Raw genomic sequence first — 15678 nt, forward strand, 5'->3', positions numbered from 1 at the left:
AGCATACGAGAACTACTTGTACTGCAGGTGAGGGAATACTTACATCCTCTCGCTTGATTCACTAAGAGAAGGGGCCTTGCTTGTGAAGTTTTCCTAAAGAGAAAGCCCTTAGCTTGGTTTCGACAAAATGAAAAGGAGAGTTTTAGGGTTCGATGGTGGAAGGAAGGAGGAGGAAGAGAGAAGACAAAATGAAAATTTTCCTTCCTTTCTCTTATTTATGCCAAAATGAAGGAAGAAGGCAAAACCTGTTGGGTTTTTGGGGCCACGAAAATCGCTTTTTCGCATCGCGGAAACCCTGAAACCCCCGCCACCGGATTTGTGCGAAGTTTAAAAAAAAAAATTTCATGTACGAGTTTACTAAAGCCTAGATCTACACTAGGAGAAGGAATTTACCCTCGATGCGATGCCCTTCGTAATCCCGCTCATCCAACGGTTCGCCGGATCTCGAGATCGTCAAGTGTACGATCCTCTAGAAGTATCCACACGAACAAACTAGGTGGAGAAGCCAAACAATGGTGTGCTAGCACCTATGAAGTGTTCGGCCAAGGAAGGAGAGGGAGAAGAAAATTGAGAGCAAGAGGAAGAAGATGGAATGAATGCCTTGAATGAAAATCAAATTTTCATTCCATAAAATAAGTGGTCGGCCACCTCTTGGAGTTGTAACCTCCATTCTCTTTAATGTGGCCATTAAAGAGGAGATTTGTAACCTCCATGAGGTGGCACACACATGTGTTAAACATGATGATGTGGCACATCATCATTAGTCCTCCTAATGCCAACTCACAAATCAGGTGGCAAATAGTCTAGTCAAACTTGAATTCATCTTCCTCTCAAGTCAAGTTAAACTTGACCAAATCTCTCTCATGGTTGATCTAATCTAACCATTTGATTCAAACCAACTTAATACAATGAATCTAATTCATTTAATTAAATTGATTCAATGAGTCATAATCTAAATTAGACTCATTGAACACATGAATCAACTTGAGTCCAACTCAGTTAGTTCAATTAGGATTACTCTTAATCCAATTTGATTCATCACATGAATCTAATCCTCTTGGTTCATCATATGAACCTAGTCTCCATCTAATTGTCCTTTGTGTGTGACCCTATAGGTTCTTATAACATTGGCAATGCTCTTAATCCCATTTAGAAGCAGAAGTAATGAGCGGTATCTAGCTACACATCATTACTACCCAAGTTATAAGAATGTTGAGATCCAACATCACCTTTTGACTACTAATTGTGACTCCTCACAATATATGACATTGTCCTTCTATCCTAGACATCTAGATTGATCAATATGAGGCATAGACCGTGTCATCCTCTAATCAATCTAAATCTTGAACTCCAAGTAGACTCACTCAATCAAATGAGCTCAATATCTTATATTGACTCATTTGGGCATGGCCATGCACTTAGTGGTCTCACTCTATCAAGAACATTGATGTCTCTCCCGTCATATAGGAGGGATAGATCCCATCTACATCACTCACATCCCTCCGCATAATTTGTTACATACCCAATAATTACCTTTATAGTTCACCTAGTTACGGGTGCTGTTTGACGAAACCAAAGTACATAACTTCTTATGTAGGGAACCTTGGTGACTTCAGGTCTAAGGACTAGTAGTCATACTAATAGCCACATGAGAAAGTATATGACACTCATATAACGATCCATGATACTTTCTCATGGTGGGTCATTCAGTATACATTCTCCAATGCATACCCATGTGTCAACTTGATATCTCTATATCCATAACTTGTCAGATCAAGTCATCGAGTTGACCTACATGCTAGTCTTATTGCATTAACATTATCCCTGAATGTTAATACTCGACTAGGAATGATTAAGAGTAGTATTCCCTATATCATCTCACTATCGATTCAACCAATCGATTGATATAGGTAAGAACCTTCTACACAAGGACGTTATTATACTTAGTTATTTGTCACCAATACAAGTAAGTATAATAACCAAAACAAATGCCTTTATTAATATACAAGAATATGATACAATGAGTCCATACAATAATCATCAAATGATTGACTCTAGGGCTCTAACTAACAATCTCCCACTAGCACTAGTGCCAATCAGTATAGGCTCTAAGCCCCAATGACCTAGTGTGACCATCATGCTTTCTCTATGCCAAAGCCTTGGTCAAGGGATCTGCGATGTTAGCCTCTGTAGGTACTCTGCAAATCTTCACATCTCCTCTCTCGATAATCTCTCGAATGAGATGGAAGCGCCGTAATATGTGTTTGGTCCGCTGGTGTGAGCGAGGTTCCTTAGCCTGTGCTATAGCTCCATTATTGTCACAATAGAGCTCAATAGGGTCAGCGATACTAGGAACCACCCCAAGTTCAGTGATGAACTTGCGGATCCAAACTGCCTCCTTTACTGTGTTGGTTAGTCCTAGGAAAATCATACCGGTTCCACTGTACAAAATTTTTTGTACAAGTGTCAAACCTTTCCTTAAATAACCTATTGTGTTCTTTAGAAGTTAAATTAGGAATCACAGACGGAACTTAACATCATTGATTCCAAATTTAACTTATCTGTTCTTAATGGTTTAGATTTGAATCGCAAGCAAAACTTAACACTATTGATTTAAATCTACCTAAGTTATTAATTCCATAAATATTAATTTCCAAAATTGGCTTCTAGGACTGCATGGTGAGGCACATGACCTTCTTGGATATGGGAGCAACCACCACCGCCTAGGCAATGCCTTTTAAGGAAAGCTAATATTTATTTTCTTAAATAACTCTAGGTTAACCAAAAAGAACAATCGAATCACAAATTCGAAAAAGAAGAAAACATAAACTTGAAAAAAAAAACTATTTCGAAAACTCTAGAATCATATGCCTCTTGTGTTTGGTATTTCCATAAATAACTATACAAAGAAAACTAGTATGATGCCTCTTGTGTTTTGTGCCTCCCTATTTATATTCTGGTTGTAAATTAGATTTAGACTCGAATGTAACTCGAGTTTCAAAATTGTAACGTAAATTTTGAAGCGGTGGAACGTCCACTCGAGACGGAGTTACGAGGAGGGCGCGAGCAACACGAGGTGGTCAAAGGAAGGAGCTTGAGAAACTGTTGACCTTAGGTTGACCATCCGATCTTCTCATTGGCTTGAGAAGATCGTAGTAGGGCCATGACATAATCACCAAATTTAGTTAATTACTTGTGTATGTGATGCATGTTTAATTAAGTAATTAATTAGTGCCTAACGATTAAGATTAGATCTAAATCGTGCACAAGATGCACCCTTACGATTAGATTAGATCTACATCGTGTACAAGATGCACCCTATCGATTAGATTAGATCTATATTGAGTATATGATACAACATCGACGTTTAGATTAGATCTAAATCACGTCAACTCTAATGCCTACCGTGCCGTGATACCTTTCACTACCTCGATCACATGTGTTGTTGAATCTGCCAAAGCAGAGCAACACATATTATCTTGGTAGGGTACGGAGGGACAATCTTGGTCCCGCCTATCAACGCATGGGTGAGTACAACTCAATTAGATTGATTAACTAGTTAACTCGGTTGGATCGAGTACAACTATAGGCATTCTTCCAACGATTGGAAAGATAGGACATAAATCACATTTATGTTAATTCTTGGGCGTATTAGCCAAAGCTAACTCCAGTTTTAATATAACTGCGGATAATGATCCTATAAACAACACTTGCATAGAGATGTAATTGGTAATCGTTACCTACCGATCATACTAAAATTTGGGCGTATTAGCCAAAGCTAACTCAAGGGTTAGTATGATGTGGATCTTGCCCGACATGAATTATAGAATTCAATGGGAGCATCATTTAGTTAAAGGCCTAATTAAATGATTTAAAAGGAATATGATATTTATTTCTGTATTTATTTCTTTTGTAGAATTGCCATGATGTCAAACACGAACATCTTCTCTCTGCGTTCTGTCCTTAAGAAGGACAAGCTCAACGGAGCAAATTTCCTGGACTGGTACAGGAATCTGAGAATAGTTCTCACTCAAGAACGTAAATTGTACGTTCTGGAGCAGCCCATTCCGGAGGCACCTCCTACCACTGCCACGCGAGATGACAAAGATGCTTATAAGAAACATCAAGATGACGCATTAGATGTGTCCTGTTTTATGCTCGCGACCATGAACTCTGAGCTTCAGAAGCAACATGAGTTGATGAGTGCTTATGATATGGTTGAACATTTTTGTCACCTATATCAAGGACAAGCAAGGCATTAGAAGAGGAACACCAAAGAATACCTGGAAGATCTTAAGAAGAAGAGAAATAAGATTTCTACTTCAGGTATACATGTTATAGAAGTCAACCTCTCTATTTCTTCATCGTGGTTATTAGATACCGGATGTGCTTCGCACATTTGTACCAATGTATAAGCGTTGAGAAATAGCAGGGCATTGACGAAGGGTGAGGTAGACCTACGAGTAGGTAATGGAGCACGGGTTGCTGCTATTGCTGTAGGAACTTACTATCTATCTCTACCCTCTGGGCTTGTACTAGAATTAGATGATTGTTGTTATGTGCCTGCCTTGACTAAGAACATAATTTCAGTTTCTTGTTTGGACAAGAAAGGATTTTCGTTTACAATAAAGAACAAATGTTGTTCCGTCTATTTAAACGATATGTTCAATTGTAGTGCACCTCTAATGAACGGACTCTATATTCTAGACCTTGAGAGCCCTATCTATAACATAAATACCAAGAGGTTCAAGTCAAATGACATGAACCAAACCTACCTCTGGCACTGTCGCTTAGGTCATATAAATGACAAGCGCTTATCCCAGCTCCAAAAGGATGGTTTGCTGTACTCATTTGATTTTGAATCATATGAGATATGCGAGTCATGCCTACGAGGCAAGATGACCAAGACTCCCTTTAGTGGGCACAGCGAGAGAGCGACTGATTTGTTAGAACTTATACATAGTGATGTATGTGGCCCTTTCAATGTCGCTGCTAGAGGCGGTTATAGGTACTTCATCACATTAACTGATGACTTCAGTAGATATGGTTATGTGTACTTGATGACACATAAGTCTGAATCCTTTGAAAAGTTCAAAGAATTCAAGAATGAAGTACAGAACTAGCTTGGCAAGAGTATTAAGATACTTCAATCAGATCGAGGTGGAGAATACCTTAGCCATGAGTTTCGTGACTATCTAGCTGAGTGTGGGATCCTATCCCAACTCACTCCTCCTGAAACACCACAGTGGAATGGTGTATCCGAAAGGAGGAATCATACCTTATTAGATATGGTACGGTCTATGATGAGTCACACAGATCTTCCGACATTCCTTTGGGGCTATGCTCTAGACACGTCAGCTTTTATACTCTACCGAGTTCCATCTAAGGCCGTGATAAAGACACCATATAGGATATGGACTGGGAGAGATGCCCAGGTGTCTTTCATGAGGATTTGGGGTTGTGAGTCTTACGTTAGACGTTAAGTCTCAGATAAATTAGGACCCAAATACGATAAGTGCTACTTTATAGGATATCCCAAGGAAACTAAGGGATATTACTTCTACATTCCCAGTCAGCACAAGATATTTGTTGCAAAGACTGGAGTCTTTCTAGAAAGGGACTTTGTTTCTAGAAAGACTAGTGGGAGTACATTCGATCTTGAAGAAGTTCAAGATGCGGATCCTAGCACTGAAGCCTCGATGGAAGTTGAACTGGAACCATAAAGTGTTGTGGATGATGTTGTTCCACAAAGAGTTGAGGAACAACAACCAGTTCAAGTAGACCTACCTCTTCGCAGGTTTGATAGGGTACGTCGTCAGCCTGAGAGATACTCATTTCTCTTGTCTGACCATGATGACGTTGTGCTCATAGAGGATGAGCCTATCACCTATCAGGAAGCTATGATGAGACCAGATTCCGAGAAATGGCTAGAGGCCATGAGATCTGAAATGGAATCCATGTACATCAACCAAGTATGGACTTTGGTTGATCCACCTGAAGGGGTAAAACCCATAGGGTGTAAGTGGGTCATTAAGAGAAAGACTGACATGGATAGACTTATCTATAAGGGTCGCTTGGTAGCTAAAGGTTTCAAGCAGATTCATGGTATTGACTATGATGAAACCTTTTCTCCAGTAGTGATGTTTAAGTCCATTCGGCGTGCTTGCTATTGCAGCTTACCACGATTACGAGATCTGGCAGATGGATGTCAAAACTGTGTTTCTGAATGGAAACCTACTCGAGGATGTGTACATGACACAACCTGAGGGTTTTGTAGATCCAAAGCATACTAGCAGAGTATACAAGCTGCATAGGTCCATTTATAGACTAAAGCAAGCTTCTCGGAGCTGGAAACTTCGATTCGATGATGCAATCAAACAGTTTGATTTCATCAAGAATGAAGATGAACCTTGTGTCTACAAGAAGGTTGTTGGGGAATAGTTGTCTTCCTCATATTGTATGTGGATGACATACTACTCATTGGGAAAGACATCCCTTTGCTACAGTCTGTCAAGACTTGGCTAGGGACATGTGTCTCAATGAAGGACTTAGGTGAGGCATCCCGCATTCTAGGGATACAGATCTATAGAGATAGATCTAAGAGATTGCTTGGCCTATGTCAGAGTACATATATTGACAAGGTACTCCTTCGGTTTGCCATGCAGAACTCCAAGAAGGGATTTCTGCCGATGTCACATGGCGTGAGTCTTTCGAAGACTCAAGGTCCCTCTTCTAGAGAGGAGAGAGACCGCATGGATCAGATCCCTTATGCCTCAGCCATAGGATCTATCATGTATGTCATGCTATGTACTCGACCTGATGTCTCGTATGCTTTGAGCATGACGAGCAGATACTAGTCAGATCCAGGTGAAATTCACTGGATAGCGGTCAAGAATATTCTTAAGTACTTAAGAAGGACTAAAGAATATTTCTTGATATATGGAGGCAATGATGAGCTAGCTGTAAAGGGTTACAGTGATGCCAGCTTCCAGACCAATCAGGATGATTACCGATCGCAGTCAGGGTTCGTATTTTGCATTAATGGTGGTGCTGTGAGCTGGAAGAGTTCGAAGCAGGACACAATAGCTGATTCTACGACAAAGGCCGAGTACATTGCTGCATCAGAGGCAGCAAAGGAGGCAGTTTGGATTCACAAGTTCATCATTGAACTTGAGGTGGTTCCTAGCATTACTGACCCTATTGAGCTCTATTGTGACAACAATGGAGCTATAGCACAGACGAAGGAACCTCGCTCACACCAGCGGACAAAACACATACTACGGCGTTTCCATCTCATTCGAGAAATCATCGAGAGAGGAGATATGAAGATTTGTGGAGTACCTACAGAGGCTAACATCATACATCCCTTGACTAAGGCTTTGGTACAGAGGAAGCATGATGGTCACACTAGGTCATTGTGGCTTAGAGCCTTCACTGATTGGCACTAGTGCTAGTGGGAGATTGTTAGCTAGAGCCCTAGAGCCAATCATTTGATGATTGTATTTTGGACTTGTTGTATCATATTCTATATAAATAAAGGCATTTGATTTTTGGTTATTATACTTACTTGTATTGGTGCCAAATAAACTAAGTATAATGACATCGTTGAGTGGAAGGTTCTTACCTATATCAATCGATTGGTTGAATCTATAGTGAGATGATATAGGGAACACTACTCTTAATCATTCCTAGTTGAGTATTAACATTCAGGGACAATGTTAATGCAATAAGACTAGTATTTAGGTCAACTCGATGACTTGATCTCACAAGTCATGGATATAGATATATCAAGTTGACACATGGGTATGCATTAGAGAATGTATACTGAATGACCCGCCATGAGAAAGTATCATGGATCATTATATGAGTGTCATATACTTTCTCATGTGGCTATTAGTATGACTACTTGTCCTTAGACCTGAAGTCACCATGGTTCCCTACATAAGGAGTTATGTACTTTGGTTTCGTCAAACGTCACCCGTAACTGGTGGATTATAAAGGCGATTACTGGGTATGTAACAAATTATGCGGAGGGATGTGAGTGATGTAGATGAGATCTATCCCTCCTATATGACGGGAGAGACATCGATATTCTTGATAGAGTGAGACCACGAAGTGCATGGCCATGCCCAAATGAGGCAATATAAGATATTGAGCTCATTTGATTTAGTGAGTCTACTTGGAGTTCAAGATTTAGATTGATCAGAGGATGACACGGTCTATGCCTCACATTGATCAATCTAGATGTCTAGGATAGAAGGACACTTGTCATATATTGTGAGGAGTCACAATTAGTAGTCACAAGGTTATGTTGGATCTCAACATTCTTGTAATTTGGGTAGTAATGATGTATTGCTAGATACCACTCATTACTTATGCTTCTAAATGAGTTTAGGGGCATTGCCAACATTACAAGTACCTATTGGGTCACACACAAAGAACAAGTGGATGGAGATTAGGTTTATATGATGAACCAAGAGGATTAGATTCATGTGATGAATCAAATTGGATTAAGAGTAATCTTAATTGGGCTAATTGAGTTGGACTCAAGTTGATTCATGTGTTCAATGAGTCTAATTTAGATTAAGACTCATTGAATCAATTTAATTAAATGAATTAGATTCATTATATTAAATTGGCTTGAATTAAATGGTTGGATTAGATCAACCATGAAAGAGATTAAGTCAAATTTGACTTGACTTGAGAGGAAGAGGAAGAGTCAAGTTTGACTTGACTTTATGCCACATCATTTGTGACTTGGCATTAGGAGAAGTAATGATGATGTGCCACATCATCACATGTGCCACCTCATGGAGGTTACAACTATTCTCTTTAATGGCCTCCACATTAATTGTGATTAATGTGATGGGGGTTACACCACTTGATGGAAAAAGAGAAGTTTTCTTTTGGTGAGTAACTCTCATACAAGTCATCTTCCTCCTCCTAAGCTCTCTTCTTGCTCCTTCTCTTCTCTTGGTCGTGGGTTTCAAGCAAGGGAGAAGAAAGGAGAGTGAATCTAATCCAAGAAGAAAGGTTAGTGAAAGTCACATAGAGATTTTAGAGGAGTGTGTTTTCTTCTTTTCCTTTCTTCTTCTTCCAATCCCATCCGAGAGCATCAAGAAGTGCTAGCACACTTGTGGTGTTCTCTTCTCCATCCTTGTGTGTTAGAGAACACATCTTGTTCGTGTGGATACATCAAAAGAGTTGTCTACTTTGACAACTAGAGATCCCGCATCTCCTTGGACAAGCGGGACTCGCGAAGGGCACGCATCGAAGATATAAGATTTTCTCCATGTAGATCTAAGTGTAGATCTAGGTAAACTCGTACTCATACTTTTTTCGAAATTTATTCTTCGCACGGATCCGGTGGCGGGGTTTCTGGGTTTTCGCGACGCGAAAAAGCGATTTTCGCGGCCCGAAAAACCCAACAGGTTTTACCCATTGACTATCTTATCAATATAACTTTTTGACAAATAAAATTACCTCAAACACCATGAATCTTGTATGCCACGTTAGTGTGGATGTATACAAATTCAAACATTTGTAAGAGGGGTTTATTAATTTTATTATCTTGCCAATCTAGTTTTATGACAAATCAATAGTTGGTTTCCCTTTGGTCACACAAGTGATAGTAGTGACTCCGTTGGGGAGGATACTATTAAATGTGTCTAAGTGTATACCATTACTTGATACTAAGTCCATTAAATAGAATTGTGCCCCTTCAGTTGGAGAAGATCACACAAATCCTAAATAACTTCCTATAACCATCCATTAAGGAAGTTTGATCTAGTGATCCGCAAACAAACTCATCCGTTGTGGAGGGAGGCACTTAGAGCCAACACGCAAGCTTGTTCCATCACTTACAAACTAGTAATGGAGACCGTGGGATTAATATACTAATCCCTCTCCCACTTAGTTATTTAAGGTGAGGAATTTTAACCTAATCTAGCATTCATCACATGCACACACACATCACAGTAAATAAAGTAATAAATATGGAAATTAATTTTCCAACTATTATGGCTTCTTCCCTCACTGTCCTCCGTGTGCTTCAACCCTAGCTGCTGCCATCTTTAGCCACCGCCATCAGGTCTAGTCATCGCATCAATCTTGCTTCTTATTCCGCTGCGCCTCTGGTCCTCCGATAACACCATGCCTCTCAAGGATACGGTCCGCGATAAATATAGAATTTTACATACATTGATCCTATATTCCATAAAGGAATGTACATATATTCTAGATCTAAAAAAATGTAAAATCCTAATAACTAATACATCTCCTGCTGTATTTAATTTTACAATCATGTACACATAATTAAATGCCCTTGACATGTCCAAGGGTCCAATCACACACAATAAAAATATGCCATAATAGTTGGAGCCTGCAACCACAAAGTTAGCACATCCTACTATTATCCTGCCTAAATTATGTATGACATGTGCATAACCTATTTGAAAACCAAACACACTGAGGCAAACCCTAGCTCTGATACCAATTGTTGGTTAGTCCTAGGAAAATCATACCGGTTCCACTCTACAAAAATTTTTGTACAAGTGTCGAACCTTTCCTTAAATAACCTATTGTGTTCATTAAAAATTCAATTAGGAATCACAGACGGAACTTAACATCATTGATTCCAAATTTAACTTATCTGTTCTTAATGGTTTAGATTTGAATCGCAAGTGGAACTTAACACTATTGATTTAAATCTACCTAAGTTATTAATTTCATAAATATTAATTTCCAAAATTAGATTCCAGGACTGCATGGCGAGGCACATGGCCTTCTTGGATATGGGAGCAACCACCACCTCCTAGGCAAAGTCTTTTAAGGAAAGCTAATATTTATTTTCTTAAATAACTCTAGGTTAACCAAAAAGAACAATCGAATCATAAATTCAAAAAATAAGAAAACACAAACTCGAAAATAACTATTTTGAAAACTCTAGAATCATATGCCTCATGTGTTTGGTATTTCCATAAATAACTATACAAAGAAAATTAGTATGATGCGGAAAACAATTAATAGTTTTACCTTTCTTTGTAAGCAAAATAACCTCTTGATCTTCTACCGTATTCCTCTTCTAACCTCGGACGTTGTGTGGGCAACGATCTTCCGAGACGAGAACCACCAAGCGCCTTCTTCTTCCTTCTAGGTTTCGGCCACCACAATTCTCTAAGAGAAGTAGAGGTTGGGCCACCACCACCAAGCTCCAAGGGATGCAAGAAACAAAACCTCCTTTCTCTCCTTCTTCTCCTAGCTAGAACCGGCCACCATCAAGAGCTCCAAGAGGGGTTGCCGCCGGCCACAAGAAGAAGAGAAGAGGGAGAAGCTAGGGTCGGCCACCAAGGAGAAAAAGAGAGGAGAAGAATAATAGAGTCGTTTTTTATGAAGGCACCTCTACCCCGTTTTTTATAATCCTTGATCTTGGCAAATAAGGAAATTTTAATAAAAACTTCCTTAATTCTTTTTCCTTGAAAAGGAAAATTTAATTAATTAAAAATCAATTTTCTTTTCTCAATTCATATGGCAGGCCACCACAAGCTATAAACAAGGAGAGTTTTAATTAATTAAAACTTCCTAATTTGTCTCCAGAAATTTATAAAAGTTTCTCCAATAATTTTAATCCCTTCATGGTTAGTTATAAAAAGGAAATTTTATAAATTAAAATCTTTCTTTTGAACATGTGGATAATTTTTCAAAAAAAAAAATTATCTCTAAAAATTAAAATCTCCTTTCAATCTACAAATAAGGAAAGACATCAAATCTTTTCTTAATCTTTTGTAGAAACTTATAAAAGAGATATTTAATTTTTAAACTCTCTTTTAAATTATGATCATGGTTAAAATGGAAAGTTTTCTCAAAAATTAAAATCTCCTTTTAATCTTCAAATAAGGAAAGATTTTAAATCTTTTCTTAATCTTTTGTAGAAAGCTATAAAAGGAAATAATTAAATTTTAAACTCTCTTTTAAAACAATGATATCCACATAAGAAATAATTTTAATAAAAACTCCTTTTAATTTTCTAGTGGCCGACCACCTAAGCTTTGGGACCCAAACTTTGGGCGGCCACCAACTTAGCTCATCCACTTGGTCTTGGCCGGCCCTAGCTTGGGTTCAAGCTAGCTTGGCCGGCCACATTAGGATGGGTAAGAAGGTGGATATGTGGTGGGTATAAATCTCTATATACAAGAGGCTACGATAGGGACCGAGAGGAAGAATTGGTTTTGGTCTCCCGATGAAATTAAGCATCCCGTGTTCGCCCCGAACACATAACTTAATTTCATCAATAATAATTCATTACACTAAAGAACTATTATTGAACTACCTCACCAATCCCAAATTACATTTTTGGGCTCCTTCTTATTATGAGTGTGTTAGTCTCTCTATATTTAAGATGTCGAATGTCCACTAATTAAGTGAGTTACTGACAACTCATTTAATTAATATCTTAGTCCAAGAGTAGTGTCACTCAACCTTACCGTCACGTCGGACTAAATCCACCTACAGGTTTTAACATGACAATCCTTATGAACTCCTCTTGGGGACATTATCAACCTAGATCACTAGGACACATTTTCCTTCTATAATCAACAACACACACTATAAGTGATATCATTTTCCAACTTATCGGGCTTATTGATTTATCGAACTAAATCTCACCCATTGATAAATTAAAGAAATAAATATCAAATATATGTGCTTGTTATTATATTAGGATTAAGAGCACACACTCCCATAATAACTGAGATATTTGTTCCTTTATAAAGTCAGTATAAAAGAAACGACCTCTAATGGTCCTACTCAATACACTCTAAGTGTACTAGTGTAATTATATAGATAAGATAAACTAATACCTAATTACACTACGACCTTCCAATGGTTTGTTCCTTTCCATCTTGGTCGTGAGCTACTGTTTATAATTTATAAGGTACTGATAACATGATCCTCTGTGTGTGACACCACACACCATGTTATCTACAATATAAATTAATTGAACATCTACATTTGGTATATATAAATGTACACACTTGACCAATGTGATTATTATAAATGTATATACAAAAGCTAGGCTTTTAGTATACACTCCAGCTTGCTGCCTCTGATGCAGCAATGTACTCGGCCTATGTTGTAGAATCAACGACTGTGTCCTGATTTGAACTCTTCCAGCTCACAGCACGACCATTAATGCAAAACACGTGTTAGTTAGAGCCCTAGAGCCAATCATTTGATGATTGTATGGACTCATTGTATCATATTCTTGTATATATATTAAGACATTTGGTTTTTGGTTATTATGCTTATTTGTATTAGTGCCAGATAAAATAAGTATAGTAACGTCCTTGAGTAGAAGGTTCTTACCTATATCAATCGATTGGTTGAATCGATAGTGAGATGATATAGGGAACACTACTCTAAATCATTCCTAGTCGAGTATTAACATTCAGGGACAATGTTAATACAATAAGACTAGCATGTAGGTCAGCTCGTTGACTTGATCTCACAAGTCATGGATATAGAGATATCAAGCTGACACATGGGTATGCATTAGAGAATGTATACTGAATGACCCGCCATGAGAAAGTATCATCGATCATTATATGAGTGTCATATACTTTCTCATGTGGCTATTAGTATGACTATTAGTCCTTTGACCTGAAGTCACCATGGATCCTTACATAAGGAGTTATGTACTTTGGTTTCGTCAAACGTCACCCGTAACAGGGTGGACTATAAAGACGATTACTGGGTATGTAACAAATTATGCAGAGGGATGTGAGTGATATAGATGGGATCTATCCCTCCCATATGACGGGAGCGACATCAAAATTCTTGATAGACTTAGACCACGAAGTGCATGGCCATGCCCAAATGAGTCAACATTAGATGTTGAGCTTATTTGATCGAGTGAGTCTACTTGGAGTTCAAGATTTAGATTGATTAGAGGATGACACGGTCTATGCCTCATATTGATCAATCTAGATGTCTAGGATAGAAGGACAATGTCACATATTGTGAGGAGTCACAATTAGTAGTCACAAGGTGATGTTGGATCTCGACATTTCTTGTAACTTGGGTAGTAATGATGTGTTGCTAGATACCGCTCATTACTTATGCTCCTAAATGGGTTTAGGGCATTGCCAACGTTACAAGAACCTATAGGGTCACACACTTAGGACATTTAGATGGAGATTTGGTTCATATGATGAACCAAGAGGATTAGATTCATTTGATGAATCAAATTGGATTAAGAGTAATTCAAATTGGGCTAATTGAGTTAGACTCAAGTTGATTCATGTATTTAATGAGTCTAATTTAGATTATGACTCATTAGATCAATTTAATTTAATGAATTAGATTCATTATATTAAGTTGGCTTGAATCAAATGGTTAGATTAGATCAACCATGAGAGAGATTGAGTCAAGTTTGACTTGACTAGAGAGGAAGAGGTAGAATCAAGTTTGACTTGACTCTTTGCCACATCATGAGTGAGGTGGCGAGATGTGGACCAATGGTGTTGCTCCACATCATCATGGTTTGCCACCTCATGGAGGTTACAAGCCTCCATTGCATTTAATGTGGTCGGCCACATTAAATGAGTGTAGGTTACTCATTTGCCACATCATTAGTGAGGTGGCAGAGGTGGACCAATGGTAATGGTCCACATCTTCATGGTGTGCCACCTCATGGGAGTTACAAGACACCTCTTAATGGCCTCCACTTAATTGTAATTAAGTGGAAATGGGGGTTACACAACCAAATGTGGCCGGCCACTTTAGTGAGGGGAAGAAAATGAATTTTTGATTCAACTCCTCATTTTACTCCCTTCTTATTCTCTCAAGCTCTCCCTCTCCCTCTCCTCTTGGCTTGGCCGAATCTCACCAAGGTGCTAGCACACCTTTTGTGTGAGGTTTCTCCATCTACGTGTCCGTGTGGATACTTCTAGAGGACCAGCGCTTGACGGTCTTGAGATCCGACAACTTCTTGGAAGAGCGGGAACGCGAAAGGGCACGCAACAAGGGTAAAGTTCTCAACACATAGATCTAGGAGTAGATCTAAACATTTTGAAACTCGTATTTATATTTCGTTCGGTTTTCCTTGCACGGATCTACGGCTTTGGGTGATTCGGGGTTTCCGCGACGCGAAAAGCGGTTTTCGCGGCCCGAAAAACCCAACAACACGAACCCTGACTGTGATCGATAATCATCCTAATCGGTCTTGAAGTTGGCATCACTGTAACCCTTTACAGCTAGCTCATCATTGCCTCCATATATCAAGAAATATTCTTTAGTCCTTCTTAAGTACTTAAGAATATTTTTGACAGCTATACAATGACTTTCACCTAGATCTGACTAGTTTCTACTCGTCATGCTCAAAGCATACGAGACATCAGGACAAGTACATAGCATGGCGTACATGATAGATCCTATGGCTGAGGCATAAGGGGTCTGATCCATGCGGTCTCTTTCCTCTCTAGAAGTGGGACCTTGAGTCTTCGAAAGACTCACGCCATGTGACATCGGCAGAAATCCCTTCTTGGAGTTCTGCATGGCAAACCGAAGGAGTACCTTGTCAATATATGTACTCTGACTTAGGCCAAGCAATCTCTTAGATCTATCTCTATAGATCTGTGTGCCAAGAATGCGAGATGCTTCACCTAAGTCCTTCATTGAGAA

This window comes from Zingiber officinale, chromosome 1A, assembly GCF_018446385.1.
Source record: "Zingiber officinale cultivar Zhangliang chromosome 1A, Zo_v1.1, whole genome shotgun sequence".
Classification (NCBI taxonomy): Eukaryota; Viridiplantae; Streptophyta; class Magnoliopsida; order Zingiberales; family Zingiberaceae; genus Zingiber; species Zingiber officinale.